Raw genomic sequence first — 19,046 nt, forward strand, 5'->3', positions numbered from 1 at the left:
ATCTGTGGTAGGCCATAGTTTGCTAATTATCTCTTTAAATTGTTAAATGTAAAAAAATAAGCCATCTGTTTCTATATGGTTGTTAACTAATTTTAGTATGAGAATGTTTTGTATTAAATAAAACTCAGATATAAAAGTTTTCTATTAATATTTGCAGTTCAGTGTTCTCTTATATCCCAGTTTAGGCTAGTAAGCAATAAAGGAAGTCAACATAAGGCAAGATAAGTACCAAAGAGAAAAGCCTGGTAATTAAATATTTTTTATAAAGATTCAACTATTTAGTCCCAAATATCCATAAATAAATTGCAAAAAGAAAATGAGGAACTTGATTTTTCTAAAGTACATATATAAGGGATGAAATTAAAAAGTGTAACACTCTTAAAGACAGATATTTTTCAAATGCATAGGATGAAATGCCCTACTGTACCAGAGACACAGGCAAAAGACATGAGCAGACAATTTTAAAGGGAGGAATATAGGTTACCAATAAATATAATGTATAGTATACGCATCACTGGAAAGAAAAGAAATACAAATTTAACATTAAGCTAGAATTTCCTATTGAATTGGCAATGCTTTTTAAAAAGTATAATATTCTGTGTTGGCAAGAGTGGTGTGAAATGGGCTGTCTTAAACGCTGCTGGCGAGCATGTAAGTAAAGTCATTCCAGAAGGCAGTTTGGAAGCATTTCTCAAGAGCCTTAAATGTGTGCTCAGATCCTTAGATCTGAAAATAACTATAGGAATATTTAAATATTTACACAGTATAGTTTTCTATTTCAGCATTATTAATGATAGCAAAATATTTAGAAACAACCTAACAGAAGCAATAGGAGAATGTTTGGCCTATCTATAAGCTGGAATACTAAGCATATATTAAAATTCATGTTTCTGAAGAATGTTTTATGAATACTTGTGATAGGCTGAATAATTCAACTCTTCATTGCTACCCAATGATGTCCATGTCATCATCCACAGAACTTGTGGGTATATTGCCTTTCACGGCAAAAGGAACTTTGCAGGTAGGATCAAGTTAAGGATATTGAGATGGAGAGATTATGCTGGATTATCTAGATGGGCCCAACGCAACCACAAAGCTCCTTTAAGAGAGTGGCAGGAGGGTCAAGGTCAGAAGAGGTGATATAATGACAGAGCAGAGGACAGAGTGATGTGGAGCTAACAGCCAAGGAACGTGGGTGGACTTAAAAGCTGGAAAAGGAGGCTGGGCATGGTGGCTCACACCTGTAATCCTAGCACTTTGGGAGGCCGAGGCAGGCAGATCAGCTGAGGTCAGGAGTTCGAGACCAGCCTGGCCAACATGGTGAAACCCTGTCTCTACTAAAAATACAAAAATTAGCTGGGCGTGGTGGCACATACCTGTAATGCCAGCTACTCGGGAGGCTAAGGCAGGAGAATTGCTTGAACCCAGGGGGTGGAGGTTGCAGTGAGCCGAGATCATGCCACTGCACTCCAGCCTGAGCGACACAGCGAGACTCTGTGTCAAAAAAAAAAAAAAAAAGCAAGCTGGAAAAGTAAAGGAAACAGATTCTCCCCAGAGCCTCCAGGTGACATGTAGCCTTGCCAATGTCTTGATTTCCGGTGAGACGATTTCTGATGTCCAGTTGTAAACTAATAACTCTGCATTGTTTTCAGCCACTAAATTTGTGGTCATTTGTTATAGCGGCAATGGGAAACCTGGACTCTAGGGCTAGCTCACACGCTGTAAGTGGGTTGGGGAGACAGGGTATCACAGTGGGACGGTTGGTGGGGTGAGGAGCTGCCCCTACAGCTGACTCTCTGATAAGCTGTTGACCCCGTCTGCCGAAAGGACAGATTTGCCAGATTGTAAACGCTTAGGCTTAATTTTGTCGTGTGTCATAGTCCTTTTTGTACCTTTTGTGTCACTATTCAGGAATAACATAGGCAATGCTGTATCTTTTCAATAGGTGATATTTTCAGCCAGTCAGGACCTATTTGGGTTTTGAGCTAAATTCAGAATCATCAAGGCCACATCTCATATAAAGGAAAAGAAGGAAGTCAGAATCACAGGTATCTCTGCTTCCAGCCTCCTGATATCCCCAAATGCCTGTTTGCCTATTGTGTGCCTGGACTCTGACTCAGAATTGCGTATGACTTGTTTTCACAAATCTGCTCCTCTCCCTGATGGAAAGCAATACATATGTGTGTGCGTCATGGTTCCATTATGAAATGGCTCCATGTAGTTCTAGGCAGAAAAAGGCCAGTGGCTGACTAGGTGGTGGCGTTAGGGGATATACTCTTTTGTTTAGTTTACTTTGGCCATCCATGTGTATTGACTTCTTAGAACAGAGCAGTGCTTTTTATTTTAAAAGAAAGAGGAGAAATTTCTTTTTTTGAGAGGCATTAGTTATTAAACCTTTTATTATAATTAATGATAGTGGACATAAACTTTTTCTTTCTCTGTTTTCTGTGCAGTATGTACATTCTCTCTTTCTCTCTCTTTCCCTTTCTCTCTAACTCAGATAAGCATGTACCCACATATACAGCATATACACAGCAATATTTGCATCAATTAAATAAAGAATAAGTTCAAAGAGTTAATTTGTTAAAATGCAATATACTAGGCTTTCAGCATACATACACTAAGTAGCTACTACAGGTAGTATAAAAAGGGTTCATTGTGGACATTTTGAAGTTAAATTTTTATTATTTTTAAATTTTTTATTTTTATTTTTTTGAGACAGAGTCTCACTCTGTCGCCCAGGCTGGAGAGCAATGGTGAGATCTCGGCTCACAGCAACCTCCGCCTCCTTGGGTTCAAGTAATTCTCCTGCCTCAGCCTCCTGAGTAGCTAGGATTATAGGCTCACACCGCCATGCCCAGCTAATTTTTGTATTTTTAGTAGAGACGGGGTTTCGCCATGTTCCCTAGACTGGTCTTGAACTCCTGGCCTCAAGTGATCCGCCCACCTCAGCCTCCCAAAGTGCTGGGATTACAGGCATGAGCCACTCCACCTATCTGTTTTTAAATTTTTTAAATTTTTATTTTAAGTTCAGGGGTACATGTACAGGTTTGTTCCGTAGGTAAACTGTGTCATGGGGGTTTGTTGTACAGACTGTTTTGTCACCCAGGTATTAAGCCTAGTACCCATCAGTTATTTTTCCTGATCCTCTGCTTCCTCCTACCCTCCACCCTCCGATAGACCCGAGTGTGTGTCGTTCCCCTCTTTGTGTCCATGTGTTCTCATCCTTTAGCTCCCACTTATAAGTGAGAACATGTGGTATCTGGTTTTCTGTTCCTGTGTTAGTTTGCTAAGGATAATGGCCTCCTGCTCCATCCACGTCCCTGCAAAGGACATGATCTCGTGAAAGATGAGAAATTTCTATGTGCGTTTGATGCTTCTTTCTATGTAACTTTACTACCTGATCACAGTTTTCCGCAATGAGCATTCCTTCATGTTGGCAGAACACAGATATTGATTTCTAGACCTGCCTTTATGTGCTGGCCCAGATAGAGCAGGGACTGGTGATGCTTGGGAGGTCTGAGCATTCATGAAAACTATTATAGACCAGGGATTGCCTGCCATCTTCAACCAGTGACTTCCTTATTTTAACGTCTGGATAGTGATTAAGAAAGTCCAGTTTTTGGGGTGAAAGATTTCTGTGGCTTCACTCGTGAGAACAAGTAGTCATCTTACTCATCAATGATCTTACATGGTCTTCTTAAATGGTTTTCTCTTTGTTGTAAAAGTATAATGTGGAATAATGCGAAGAGTACTAAATTCAGGGTCAGAGGCTAGAATTCTTACTATTACTTTGTTGCTAACTGAACTTGTAAGATTTGTTTCACCTCTTTGGGCCCCATACACTTATATCCCTTTTTTCTTTTTAAGATGGAGTTTCATTCTTGTTGCCCAGGCTAGAGTGCAATGGCACTATCTCGGCTCACCGTAACCTCTGCCTCCCGGGTTCAAGCTGTTCTCCTGCCTCAGCCTCCCGAGTAGCTGGGATTATAGGCACCAGCCATCACGCCAGGCTAATTTTGTATTTTTAGTAGAGATGGAGTTTCTCCATGTTGGTCAGGCTGGTCTTGAACTCCCGACCTCATGTGATCTGCCTGCCTCAGCCTCCCAGAGTGCTGGGATTACAGGCGTGAGCCACCGCCGCCGGCAACTTATATCCCTTTTAGTAAAGTAGGGTGGTTTGGACATTGTGAACTTTCTGGTTTTTCCCGTGTCTAATATTCTAGCGTTCTTAATAGAATCTAGTACTTGGGTGTGAGTGCTGCTCGACAAAGTATAAATGGAAGTCTTAAGACTAACTCAAGTATAAGATTGGGTATGTGGACTCAGGTGAGTGGCTGCCATCAGAATTGGTCTGAGGTCTGCATTGTTATGCAAGAAAAAAACCCCACATATATACAAAGCCAGTGTTGATGAGAAAATGATGTTTCTGTTCCTTTTCTTTTCTTTTTCCCCTCTATTTTCACCACCATCAGAAACCTTTAGAAGGGAGAGATAGAAAAGACTTGGTGCTGTCCACTGAAAATCCTTAGGAAAATGATGGTGCTTGGGTCAGAGATGAGAGAATATTGTTTGCTTATTTGTGTGTTTTTGACACTTTCTCTCTGCTTTTGCCCACCTCTTTTTTCCTGCTATCTCCCTATGGTAAGAAGTGGAGATTTTTGAAATCCCACCTCTACTGAAAATACAAAAAATTAGGTGGGTGTGGTGGTGGACGCCTGTAATCCCAGCAACTCAGGAGGCTGAGACAGGAGAATTGCCTGAACCCAGTAGGCGGAGGTTGCAGTGAGCCGAGATAGTGTCACTCCACTCCAGTGTGGGCAACAAGAGCAAAACGTCGTCTCAAAAAGAAAAAGAAGAAGTGGAGCTTTTATTTAATATTAGCTAGGTGAATTCAGTGAAAGTATCCACAATGACCGTTTAGCAAGCAGGCGGCTGGTAGTTGCTCATGATTTGAGAAAACAACTTGACTTAATTGAAATCAGCAGACACTTTAATTTACATAGACCTGTCTGTGCTGCGTTTGTAATTTTCTTAAGTAAGTGGAATTAGGAGAAGCCAGTATCATTTGCCCAGTGGAGAATAACCAGACCTCTTGTTGTCTTATGCACACTGAAGCCAAATGCTTCAGTATCACTCAGTTTCACCACAATATGTTAGTGATGCAAAGACACGGCCTTTGCTGTAACTTAACAAAAAATTCTTGGCATGTTTCATTACAGCAAATTAGCATCCTTCCTGTACAGAAGTGAAGCCACTGACCCCCTGCCGTGGAGGCAATGGAGAGATGGGCAGCAAACATATTTGCTGAATTTATTTGAGCTATGATTTTTTAAAGTATAATTTATGTATTATAAATTTGCCAGTTGTAGAATTTATAAACTTGTGTATCACCATTATTCCATTGTAAAACATTTCATCACCCCCAAAATCTCCTGGATGTCCATTTGTGTTCAGTCCCTATTCTCAACTTCAGGTAACCACAGATCTGCTTTCGGTTTCTGTAGGGTTTGCTTTTTATGGAAATTTCATATAAATCGAACCATGCAATACACACTCTTGTGTGTTTTGCTTTTTTCAGTTAGCATAATGAAATTTCAATGAGCATAATAAATTTCACTCATGTTGTGGAAAGTATCAGTAGCTTGTTCTTTTTAATTGTTGAGTAGTACTCCATTGTGCAGAACTAAACCCACATTGGGTTTAGTTTTTTTATTTTTTATTTTTATTTTTTTTTTGAGACAGAGTCTCACTCTGTTGCCCAGGCTGGAGTGTAGTGGCGCCATCTCGGCTCACTGCAAGCTCCACCTCCCGGGTTCACGCCATTCTCCTGCCTCAGCCTCCCGAGTAGCTGGGACTACAGGCGCCCGCCGCCATGCCCGGCTAATTTTTTTGTATTTTTAGTAGAGATGGGGTTTCACCGTGTTAGCCAGGATGGTCTCGATCTCCTGACCTCGTAATTCGCCCGCCTCAGCCTCCCAAAGTGCTGGGATTACAGGGGTGAGCCACCGTGCCCGGCCCACATTGGGTTTATTTATTTAGTTGATAGACTTTGGATTGCTTCCAGCTTTGGGGTGTTATAAGTAATGCTGCTACGAATATTTGCATACAAGGCTTTGCATGGATGTATAGTTTCATTTCTTTTAGATAAATACTTAGTAGTGGAATTTCTGGGTTAAAGGGTAAGTCTTACATTTAACCTTTTTAGAAACTGTCAAACTGGTTTCCAAAGCGGCTGTACCATTTTACACTCCCATCAGCATCGTATAAGCATTCCAGTTTTTCCATACCATGTGCTAACATTTGTTATTGTCTGTCTTTTGATTATAGCCATGCTAATGAGTATTGTAGTAGTATCTTGTTTTAATTTGTATTTCCCTAATGACTAATATTATTAAGCATCTCTTCATGTGCGTATTAGCCATGTGTGTTTTCTTCTTTGGTGAAATATATACTCAAATCATTAGCCTGTTTTTAAAATTGAGCTGTTTTACTCCTTTTATTGAATGATATGAGGAATATATATTCTGGATGCAAGTAGTTTATCAGAAATATGATTTGCAAATATTTTTTCACAGTATGTAGCTTGTCTTTTCATTTTCTTAAAGATATTTTTTGAAGCACAGAAGATTTTATTTTGATGATGTTCGGTTATCAACTTTTTCCTTTGTGGACTGTGTTTTTGGTGTTGTATCTAGGAAATCTTGGCCCTTAATCCGAGGTCATGATGATTTTCTCCTATGTTTTCCTCTACAAGTTTTGTGGTGTTAGCTCTTACATTTAGTGCTGTTACTCGTTTTTGTCAGTTCTTGTATATTATGTGAGGTAAGGGTTTAAGTTCAATTTTCTTTCTTTGTATATGGGTGTTCAGTTGTCCCAGCACCGTATATTGAAAAGACCAAGCTTCCTCTGTATTGAATTGCATTCAACTTTATTAAAAATTAATTCACCATAAATGAAAGATTTTTCCTCCCTGCACTCTCAACTCCATTTCATTTATACATATTTCTGTCTTTACAACAGTGACACTTTTTGATTCCTGTAGTTTTATAGTGTTGAAATTAGGTAGTGTAGCCAGGCATGGTGGCTCACCCCTGTAATCCCAGCACTTTGGGAGGCCAAGGCAAGTGGATCACCTGAGGTCGGGAGTTCAAGACCAGCCTGACCAACATGGAGAAACCCCATCTCTACTAAAAAAATACAAAATTAGCCAGGGTCGTAGCACGTGTCTGTAATCCCAGCTACTCAGGAGGCTGAGGGAGGAGAACCGCTTGAACCCGGGAGGTGGAGGTTGCAGTGAGCTGAGATTGCGCCATTGTACTCTAGCCTGGGCAACAAGAGTGAAACTCCATCTTAAAAAAAAAAAAAAAAAAAAAGAAAGAAATTAGATAGTGTAGCTCCTCCAACTTCGTTTTTCTTTCTAACAATTGTTTTTGACTAGTTTGGATCCTTTGCATTTCCATATAAGTTTTAGGATCAGCCTGTCAGTTTCTATAAAAATAAATAAATAAATAAGTAAACCTGCTGGGATTTAATAGTGTACGTATTACATCTATAGATCATTTTGGGGATTATTGCCATGTTACTGGATGTAAAGAATTTCTCTTCTATTTAGATCTTTACTTTCAGTAATATTTATAGTTTCTAGTGTACGAGTCTTACACTTTGTTAATTTTGCTTCTAAGTGTTTTATTCTTTTTGAAGCCATAGTGCAAGGGATTGTTAATTTCATTTTTGGATTGTCCGTTGCTGGTGTATAGAAATGCAATTAATATTTGTGTATTGATCTTGTGTCCTGCAACCCTACTAAACTTGTTTTTTACTTCATTAGTTTTTTGTAGGTTCCTTAGGATCGTGATATCTGTAAATAAAGACAGTTCTTCTCCTTTTTCAATCTGGGTGCCTTTAATTGCTTTTTCTTACCATATTACATCGGCTAGAACCTCCAGTGCAGTGTTGAATACATGTGGCAAGAGCATTTATCCTTGCTTAGTATCTGCTTTGGGGGAAACTAGTTTTTCACTGTTAGGTATTATTTAGCTGTAGGTTTCTCAGAGATGCTCTTTACAAAGTGTGTTTTTTTTTTTCCCCCATGAATGGGTGTTGTCAAATACTCTTTCTGCATCTACTGATGAGACCATTTGGCTTTTATTCTTATTCTATTAATGTAGAGGCATATTACATTGAATTGTGGATGTTAAACCAACCTTGCATTACTGTGCTAAATCTCTTTTACTCGTCGTGTATAATCCTGTTTATATGTTGCTAGATTTGATTTGCTAATGTTTCATTAAGGAATATTGGATCTACATTCATAAAGGACATTGGTTTCGCCTTTCTTGTGATGTCCGTCTAGCTTTGGTATTAGGGTAATACTGGCTTCATAAAATTAGTTGGAAAGTGCTCCTTCGTCTTCTACTTTTTGAAAGAAATTGACTACGATTAGTGTTATTTCTTCTTTAAATGTTCGATAGATCTAATCAGTTGAGCCATCTGGGCTCAGATTTTTCTTTATGGGTAAATTTTTAATTACAAATTCAGTTATTTGCATGTGTAGGGCTGTTATCATCATAGTTAAAAGTCTATCTGTTTTGTTAATTTTAAAATAATCAACTCTTAGGTTTACTGATATTTTAAAAATTGATTTTCTGCTTTCTATTTTTTCTTTTTTTTTTTTGAGACGGAGTCTCGCTCTGTCGCCCAGGCTGGAGTGCAGTGGCGCAGTCTCGGCTCACTGCAAGCTCCGCCTCCCGGGTTCACGCCATTCTCCTGCCTCAGCCTCTCCAAGTAGCTGGGACTACAGGCGCCCGCCACCACACCCGGCTAATTTTTTTTTGTATTTTTAGTAGAGATGGAGTTTCATCATGGTCTCGATCTCCTGACCTCGTGATCCGCCCGACTCGGCCTCCCAAAGTGCTGGGATTACAAGCGTGAGCCACCGTGCCCGGCCTCTATTTTTTCTTAATTTCAATTTCACTTACTATTCCATCCTGTTTACTTTGGGTTTAATGTGCTTTCCTTTAATGATAGAAGCTTTGTCTTTTTTTCTTTTCTAATGTGAGCATTGAATGCTATAGATTTCCCTCTAAGCCTGCTTTAGTAGCACCCTATACATTTTGATATGTTGTGTTTTTGTTTTCATCCAACTTGATTGTGATTTTCTTCTTCAACTTGTGAGTTATTTAGAAATGTGTTGTTTAATTTCTAAATAGTTGGTGATTTCCCAAGTGTCTTTCTGTTGTTGCTTTCTAATTGGATTTTGTTGTAGTTAGAGGACAGACTTTGAATTTAAGTATTCTAAATTTATTGAGACTTGTTTTGTGGTCTGTTCTGGAGAATGTTCCATATGCATCTGAAAATAATCAGCATTTTGCTCTTGTTAGATGGAGTGTTCTTTAAATATTAGGTCATGATTGTTGATAATGTTATTCCAATTTTTTACATCTTTACTGATTCTGTCTCATTCTATTAATTATTGAGAAAGGAAATCATAGTTTCTAAGTATTATTGTTGAATTATCTATTTTTCTTTTTAATTATGTTAGTTTTGACTACATGTGTTTTGGAGATCTTTTGTTAGATGCATATGTATTTATTATATCCTCCTTATGTACTGACCCTTTTGAATTATGAAATATCCCTCTTTACCTCTAGTAATAGTCCTCATCTTAAAGTCTATTTTGTCTGATATTAAGATAGTCACTATAGGTCTCTTATGGTTACTGTTTGCATGGTAAATCTTTTTCCATCCTTTTACATGAAACCTAATTGTACATTTGAATTGCAAGTGTGTCTCTGGTAGATAGCATCTAGTTGGAGCTTGCCTTTTTTTTCATTATTTTTTTCTGAGTCAGGGTCTCACTCTGTTACCCAGGCTGGATTGTAGTGATGTGATCATGGCTCACTGCAGCCTCAACTTCCTGGGCTCAAGTGATCCTCCCACCTCAGCCTTCTAAGCAGCTAGGACCACAGATTCATGCCACTATGCCTGGCTAATGAAAAAAAAATTTTTTGGTAGAGATGGGGTCTTACTATATTGCCCAGGCTGATCTTGAACTCCTAGGCTCAAGCCCCCCTCCCACCTTGGCCTTCCAAAGTGCTGGGATTATAGTGTGAGCCACTGTGCCTGGCTGAGGCCTGCTTTTTAAATCCATTCTGACCATTTCTTCTTTTGATTGTAGTGCTTAGTTTATTTACATTTGTTGTAATTATTGATATGATTGGTTTCACATTTATCATTTGCTCTTCGTTTTCTGTGTCTTTTTTGTTGTGCCCCTGTTTATTCTGTATTGCTTTGTATATTAATCAAATATTTTTTAGTATACCATTTTAATTCCTCTGATTTTTTTTTTTTTTTTTTTTTTTTGAGATGGGGTCTCACTTTTTTGCCCAGGCTGGAGTGCAGTGGCCCGATCTTGGCCCACTCCAACCTCTGTCTCCCGAGTTCAAGCGATTCTCCTGCCTCAGCCTCCTGAGTAGCTGGGATTACAGGTGCCCGCCACCACGCCAGGCTAATTTTGTACTTTTTTAGTAGAGTACATGTTGGCCAGGCTGGTCTAAAACTCCTGACCTCAGGTAATCTGCCTGCCTCGGCCTCCGAAAGTGTTGGGATTACAGGCATGAACCACTGCGCCTGGCCGATTCCTCTGATTTTTAAACTCCACTTATTGAGTGTTCCTTGTGATTGCTCTAGTGATTATAATGTGCATTTTAATGTATCATAATCTACTTTGCATTAATACTAACATAATCTGAGAAAAATATAGAAACTGCCTCAAATAGTTCCATTTGTTTCTTTTTTCACTGTGTAATTGTCTTATATATTATACCTGTATCTGTTACAAACCCCAAACTATTGTGCTTATATAACCTTATGCCATTTAAAGAAATTAAAAGAAGAAAAGAGAAAAATATATGTTCATACAGTCTTTTATTTTTGCCCTCATGATTACTATTTCCAGTACTCTTTATCTCTTGCTGTGCATTCATGTTACCATATGGAGTCATTTTCCTTAAGCTTGCCTTGGTGTTTCTTGTAAAGCAAGTATGCTAACTACAAATTCTTTTAGTCTTCATTCGGCTGGGGATGTCCTTGTTTTGCCTTCATTTTAAAAACCACTTTATTTTGAAATATTTATAAATTCATAAGAATTTGCAAAAAGATATACAGGAAAGTCTTACGTACTTTGGCCCAGTCTCCTCCAATGTTAACGTCTTATATAACTATAGTACAATATCAAAACCAGGTAATTGACATTGGTACAATCCACAGAACTCATACAGATTTTACCAGTTATACAAAAGGGCTTCAAAGGGTTTGCAGAAAAATGGAATTAAAAAATAGAAATAAAAAGTGTAAGCTTTATTTCGCAACATGAGCTCCATCAAGTTCAAGACACTTTTTTAAGTGATGATACCAGCCACTTAGTCTATCCCTAAAGAACTGGGTGTTTTGGAAATGTAACCATATCAATGCAGTCTTTTTGACATTATTTACTGATGCAAAATGGGTTCCCTTTAAAAACTTTTAAAGATTTTGAAACAAAAAGAAGTCAGGAGGAGGCAAATCAGTACTCAAAGGTGGATGCCTGAAGATCTCCCGTTGGAACTCTTGCAAAATTGTCCTTGTTTGATGAGAAGAATGAGCCAGGGGCATTGCCATGGTGAAGAAGAGCTCTCTGGTGAAGCTTCCCCAGGTATTTTTCTGCTAAAGCTTTGGCTAACTTTCTCAAAATGCTCTCATAATAAGCAGATGTTGTGATTCTTTGGCCCTCCAGAAAGTCAGTAAGCAAAATGCCTTGAGCATCTCAAAAAACTGTTGCCATGATCTTTGCTCTTGACCAGTCCACTTTTGCTTTGACTTGACCACTTCCACCTCTTGGTAGCCATTGCTTTATCTCCAGAATCATACTGGTAAAGCCACGTCTCATCTCTTTTTACAGTTCTTCAAAGAAATGCTTCAGGATCTTGATCCCACGTGTTTAAAATTTCCACTGAAAGCTCTGCTCTTAGGCTGGGCATGGTGGCTCACGCCTGTAATCCCAACACTTGGGGAGGCCGAGGCAGGCAGATCACCTGATGTCAGGAGTTCGAGACCAGTCTGGCCAACATGGTGAAACCCTGTCTCTACTAAAAATACAAAAATTAGCTGGGCATGGCAGCGGGCACCTGTAATCCCAGCTACTCAGGTGGCTGAGGCAGGAGAATCACTTGAACACAGGAAGTGGAGGTTGCAGTGAGCCGAGATTGTGCCACTGCACTACAGCTTGGGTGACAGAGCCAGATTCTATCTCAAAAAAAAGCTCTGCTCTTGTCTGCAGCTGATCTGGCACAGATCAAGTTGAAAGGTTACTCAACTTTAATTTTTCAGTTAGAATTATATAAGCTGAACTGATTGAGATGTCTATGGTGTTGGTTATTGTTTCTGCTGTTAATTGTCTGTCCTTTTCAATTAGGGCACAAACAAGATTAACTTCTTTGCAAATTGATGTGGATGGTCTGCTGCTATGGGTTTTGTCTTCAACATTATCTCACCCCTTTTCATAATGAGCTATCGACTTATAAACCGCTGATATTTTGGAACATTGTCCACTAAACTATTTGTAAAGCATTAATGATTTTGCCATTCTTCCACCTAGGCTTTACCATAAATTTGATGTTTGTTCTTGCTTCAATTTTAGCAGAATTCATGTTGCTCTGATAGGGGCTCTTTTCAAATTGATGTCTTATCCTTTTTAGTGCTTCAAACTACATCTTGTTTAGACATGTTATAACAAGTTAGTACATTTTGGTGGAAAAAACATTGAAATCCATCCATAGTTTTTTTCATAATCTTCCATGAACTTTTTGAAGACCCTTAGTACATGCACTCACTTGTGTGTCTGTGTGTCTGTGTGTGTCTATGTTAATGTTTTTTTGCTCATCTTCTAATGAGATTAATTTTTAATGTTGAGTTTTGATCATTTCTTATGTATTCTAGGTATGCTTTTTGTCTGATATGTAGTTTGCAAATGCTTTCTCCCAGTTTGTAATTTGTCTTTTCATTTTTAAAGTCTTTTACAGAGAAAATGTGTTTTTTTTTTTTAGATGAAGTTTCTCACTCTGTCGTGCAGGCTGGAGTACAGTGGTGTGATCTCGGTTCACTGCAACCTCCACCTCCCAGGTTCAAGTGATTCTCCTTCCTCAGCCTCCCAGGTAGCTGGGATTACAGGCGTGTGCCAACACGCCTGGCTAATTCTTGTATTTTTAGTAGAGATGAGGTTTCACCATGTTGGCCAGGCTGGTCTCAAACTCCTGACCTCAAGTGATCCACCCACCGCAGCCTCCCAATGTGCTGGGATTATGGGCGTGAGCCACTGTGTCCCACTGAAAATGTTTTAATTTTGGTAAGGTTCAATTTATCAATCTTTTACTGAGCATTCTTTTGTTCTCAAGTCTAAGAATTCTTGGCCTCACTGTAGATCCTTAATATTTTCACCTATGTTGTTTTTTTCCAAAACCTTTATAGTTTTAAGTTTTACATAAAAGTTCACGTTTCATTTTGATTTAATTTTATATAAAGTGTGAGGTTGCAGTTCCCTATTCTTTTTGCCCTTTGATATCTGATATCTCCATCATTGTATGTTGAAAAAACTGTTCCTTTGCCATTGAATTGCTTTTGCATCTTTGTCGGAAATAATTGAGCATATTTTTGTAGGTTATTGGGGGACCTGCCCTGATAATCACGTAGGTTCTTTTCTATTTTTCCTAAGCGTCAGCCGGCTTGAGAAATAAAGGGACAGAATACAAAAGAGAGAAATTTTAAATCTGGGCATCCGGGGGAGACATCACACATTGGTAGGATCCGTGATGACTCACAAGCCACAAAAACCAGCAAGTTTTTATTAGGGATTTTCAAAAGGGGAGGGAGTGTGTGAATAGGTGTGGGTGACAGACATCAAGTACTTAACAGGGTAATAGAATATCACAAGGCAAGTGGAGGCAGGGTGAGATCACAGGACCACAGGACCGAGGCGAAATTAAAATTGCTAATGAAGTTTTGGGTACCACTGTCATTGATAACATCTTATCAGGAGACAGGGTTTTGAGATCAACCGGTTTGACCAAAATTTATTAGGCGGGAATTTCCTCTTCCTAATAAGCCTGGGAGCGCTATGGGAGACTGGAGTCTCTTTCATCTCTGCAGACTCGACCATAAGAGACAGGTACGCCCTGGGGGGGCCAGTTCAGAGACCTACCCCTAGGTGCGCATTCTCTTTCTCAGGGATATTCCATGCTGAGAAAAAGAATTCAGCAATATTTCTCCCATTTGCTTTTGAAAGAAGAGAAATATGGCTCTGTTCCGCCCGGCTCACCAGCGGTCAGAGTTTAAGGTTATCTCTCTTATTCCCTGAACAATTGCTGTTATCCTGTCCTTTTTTCAAGGTGCTCAGATTTCTTATTGCACAAACACACATGCTGTAAAATTTGTGCAGTTAACACAATTATCACATGGTCCTGAGGTGACATACATTCTCCTCAACTGACAGGATTAAGAGATTAAATTAAAGACAGGCATAGGAAATCACAAGGGTATTGACTGGGGAAGTGATGAGTGTCCATGAAGTCTTTACAATTTATGTTTAGAGATTGCAGTAAAGACAAGCATAAGAAATTACAAAAGTATTAATTTGGGGAACTAATAAATGTCCATAAAATCTTCACAATCCACGTTCTTCTGCCATGGCTTCAGCCAGTCCCTCTGTTTGGGGTCCCTGACTTCCCGCAACAGTAGGTCTATTTCTAGTCTCTGTTTTGTTTCCTTGACATATTTGTCTGTCTTCCTGCCAGTATTATATTGTGTTGATTACCATAGCTCTATAATAAGCCTTAACATTAGGAAAAGTGATTCATCCTACCTTTTTCTTCTTTCTCTGTTGTTTTGGCTATTGGGACATTTTCCTTTCATATAAAATTTAGAATAACCTGTCTATATCTACAAAAAAAACCTTACTGGGATTTTTACTAGAACTGAATTAAACCCATAAATAAATTTTGAAAAATTGACACCTTTACTGTGTTGAATCTTCCGAACCAAGAATGTGGTAAGTTTCTGTTATTTATTAGGGCTTTTTATTTATCAGACTCTTATAATTTTCAGCATATAGATCTCCTAAGTGTTTTCTTAGATTTATGCCTTATTTTATTTTCTTTAGAGTATTTATAAATGGTATTGCCTTTTTAAATTTCAGCTTCCATTTGCTTGTTGTTAGTTGCCTTCATTTTTGAAGGACAATTTTGCTGGATATAGAATTCTAGATGGACAATTTTGTTTTTTTTTTCTGTCAGCACCTTGAATATGTCATTCCACTGCTTTTGTATTTCCATTATAATGATAAATCCACCATTAATTGTACTGTTGTCCCACTATATGTGATGAACTATTTTTCTCTTGTTTTTCAAAATTTCTCACTGTTTTTGGCTTTCAGTATTTTGACTCTGATTTGTCTACAGTTAGAGAACCCTTTCTGTTGTGCTCCTTGAAGTTCATTGATTTTCTTGGATTTCTAGATGAATTCTTTTCCTCAAATTTTGGAAGTTGTGAACCATTATTTCTCCAGTTTTGGGGGTCTCTTTTACACATCTTTTGCTGGAACTCCTATTGCACATATGTTAATATACTTGATGTCTCACAGGTCTCCAAACTTTATTTTCCTTTAACTTTTTTTCTTTCTCTTCTTTAGGCTGGAATATCTCAATTGACCAGTCTTCAAGTTTGCTGATTTTTTCTTTGGCAGCTCAGATCTGGTGTTAAGCACCTACTGTAAAATTTTCATTTCGGTTATTATACTTTTCAACTCTAGTATTTTATTTGGTTCTTTTAAATAATTTATGTCTCTTTACTGATAGTGATAGTCTCCATTTGCTTAGACGTTGTGATATTTTTAAAGACATGGTTTCCTTTAGTTCTTTGACACATTTATAAAAGCTGACAAAGTTTTTGTCTAGTAAGTCTAACGTCTGGCTTCCTCTGAGACAGTTTTTATTAACTGCTGTCTCCCTGTGCATATGGGCCCAACTGTCTTATTTCTTCACATGTCATACTTTTTTGTTGAAGATCAGACATTTAAAATAATATAATGTGGCAACTCTGGAAATAAAATTCTCTTCCCTCCCCAAGATTTGTTGTTGTTGCTGATTTGTTTTTGCTGCTGGTTCTTTTTTTTTAGTAACTTTCTAGGACGAATTCTGCAACATCTATATTTCCTATAGTGTGTGATCTCTGAAGTTCTGCTTAGTTAGCTTAGTTGTCCACTAGTGATTAGTCAGAGATTTCCATATATGCCTTTGACTAATAAGTCTTCCATCCTTTGCCAAGGAGCTGTGTGTGTGTGTGTGCGTGTGTGTGTGTGTATGTGTTGGGACAAACCTTCATTAGTGTTCTGGCAGTTTACAAACCTGCCTAGCCTTCACTTCTTGCTTTTGTGAAGGCTTAAAATCTGCTATGGATGAGAGACTGGGGCTCTCCCAGGTCTTTCCTGAACTTGCAAACAGCCCTGCATGTGTGCAGCCTTCTGTCTTCCCAGAAAAAGTTAGAGCTTTCCAAAGGCCCCTGTGGACATCTCATTTCCTAAATCTTCAAGTTTACAGACAGCTCTTCTTATGCCTTGACTACTACAGGCAGCTGTGATGTCAAACAACTACTGCTGAGTGTTTTCAAAAGCGCCCTGGAGATAGAGCTTTTCCTGCAGGGTGATCTCTAAGCCCAGTCAAATAAAGTTTGTGTCTTGCAAATTGGGCTTTTTCAGGTGCTTGAGATAGGTCAAATAGTGGCAATACTTTGTGGATTGGCTTTTCAGGGAGCTCCAAGTCCAGTGTGTCACCTGTGGTGGTGGCAAGGCTGTTGGTTTTTAGGTAGCCACCATATGCTGACCTCTGTGGAGGGTCCTGTTGGTTTTCTGGTGTTTCTTCCACTTCCCCTATAGGGAGGAAGGGGATGGGAATGGATGCCAGTGTTTTCAGGCAAACTCCTGGTTTCATTTACAGGCCTATCATTATGGCCACTGTTTGGTTACTTTCCTGCAAGTGACTGTCGTTTTTGCCTGTTTCCCCCAACATGGTGCTCACCTCTTCACTGCCTGCTCTGGCCGTCGTTGAGAGGGCTGCAGGTGTTCCAGGTGGTTTCTCTCTCTGGAAATACATGTTGTAAATGGAAAGCAAAGAGTCCACTGTACCAGGTCTCCTTCGGATTACAAGAAAATGTGTTAAATGGGTTGAGTCTAGCATCATTTTCAGGAAAATAATGCAATTCTTATGATTTTAGCATATGTGTCCTTGTTCTTTTGCTCATCATTCTCTAAAATGCTGTTCCTTGTTATTGTCCCTACCCCTCCTCCCAGTGAACACCTCTGAATGTGTCACGACCAGGTCAATCGTCTGCGCTGTGGTGAGATCATACTTTCCAACATCCCTGTCCCCTAGTTAAATATGACACTCTTTAAGTGGCTTTGCTGTACTCCATAGAAATAGCTGTCAAAGCACATTTAACGCTTCATTATATTTTTTGTTTGTTTGTTCAGGTATTTGTCTCTTCCTTCTATCCTGTGATTCCCTTAAGGGTAGGGACTGTATTTCCCTGTTTTACTAATTTTGCATCCCTAGCACTGTGCCTGAAAACTGAGTAGCTATTCATCGTTGAATGAATGAGTGGGAAAATTAGGTGAGACCCAAGCTTAGAAAGTGATCTTTGCCATTTTGGGACAGCCTGGATTCTACTGGGCAGAAATCATAGCTTTAATGGAGAGATGTAGTAACTGACTTTTGGCTACATGATACATATTTTGGGTAATTGTTACTTAAATTTTATTTTTATTTGTTTGGTTTTTTTCCAAAATGCTTGAGTAAAAAGCATCTGCTTTCAGTTATTTATATCTAATTTGTCAGCTGTGCATACACCACTCTATGTGCTAGTTGAGTGAAATAGTGCTGCTGACCCGTCTCTTCAAAAGACAGTTTGGGAGTGAGAATCGTAGTCTCGGTATAGAAGCTCTTTGGATTTAATGATTTTGCCTAACGTGTAGCAATTAGCCCAAGCTCTAAGGCACTACCCCCACCCTCACATTCTCCCTTGGGTCCCCTCGTGCTGCGTTCTTCACTTTGGATGCTCAGAAAGATTCATCAGGGGAGCTTAAAAATATATATCCCTGGGCTCATCCCCAGACAAACTGTGTTCAAATTTCTGAAAGTGAGACCCAGACATGGGTATCATTTGTACAGAAATCTCCAGGCGACTCAAACGTGCCACCAGGGCTGAGACTTGAATCCCGTGTGCATTTCTGGAGGTCGGTTCTAAACCTGGATCCCATCGACTTATGGCCTGTAGAATACCCTCTGGGCAGATGAATGAAAGCAGGGGTTCTCAAAGTGTGGTCCCAAATCATCAGTAGCAGCATCACTTGGGAATCCACCAGGACTGTATATGTCCTCAGACCTCCCCCCAGACCACTGAATCGAAACTCAGGGGATGGGTCCAGCAATCTATTTTAAGAAGCGCTGCAGCTGACTCGGATCACGCTGTGATTTGCAAACCGCTGAGTTCCAGGGAGAGCTTGGCCTTGGAGCTGGCCTTGGCAGGCACCTGGCTGGACTTCAGCTTCCCAGGGCACAGGCTGCACGTGGCTGGCGGCCGCTGTGGCTCTGAGAGAACCCTCCATAGGTTCTGTCCCCTCTGTCCCAGCAGTGCAGAGGACTGGTTCTGCCTTCACTTAGGGCACGAGGGTCCATCCTGTCACCAGTGTTTACGGCCATCTCTTCTCTCTTCTTCAACCCTTGTCAGAAGAGGTGTCTGGATCTCCTTGTGCTTCTTAAGATTGGCCCTGTGGCGTGTTTTCTCTCTCCCTCTTCCCCTTTCTGCTTCTGCCAGGGGTCTTGTTTGACCAGTCCCTTTTGCCTCACCCCACCCAGCAGCTTTGATTTTCTCTCTCTGCTTTCTCCTCCCCTTCCCCTGTAGGCCTCGTAAAACCTTTCCCCAGCCCTTCTGTGCCCTTTTCACCAGTACAGTTCTCGGGG

General features: G+C 39.6%; 1 protein-coding gene across 1 annotated transcript in view; it reads left to right on the top strand.

Annotated features, from left to right (window-relative positions):
• The window catches only part of TMEM163 (transmembrane protein 163), a 259,455-nt gene that overhangs the window by 89,268 nt on the left and 151,141 nt on the right, over positions 1–19,046 (top strand). The window lies entirely within an intron of this gene.

The sequence above is a fragment of the Hylobates moloch genome, unplaced genomic scaffold (genome assembly GCF_009828535.3).
Source record: "Hylobates moloch isolate HMO894 unplaced genomic scaffold, HMol_V3 SCAFFOLD_24, whole genome shotgun sequence".
In the NCBI taxonomy this organism is placed as follows: Eukaryota; Metazoa; Chordata; class Mammalia; order Primates; family Hylobatidae; genus Hylobates; species Hylobates moloch.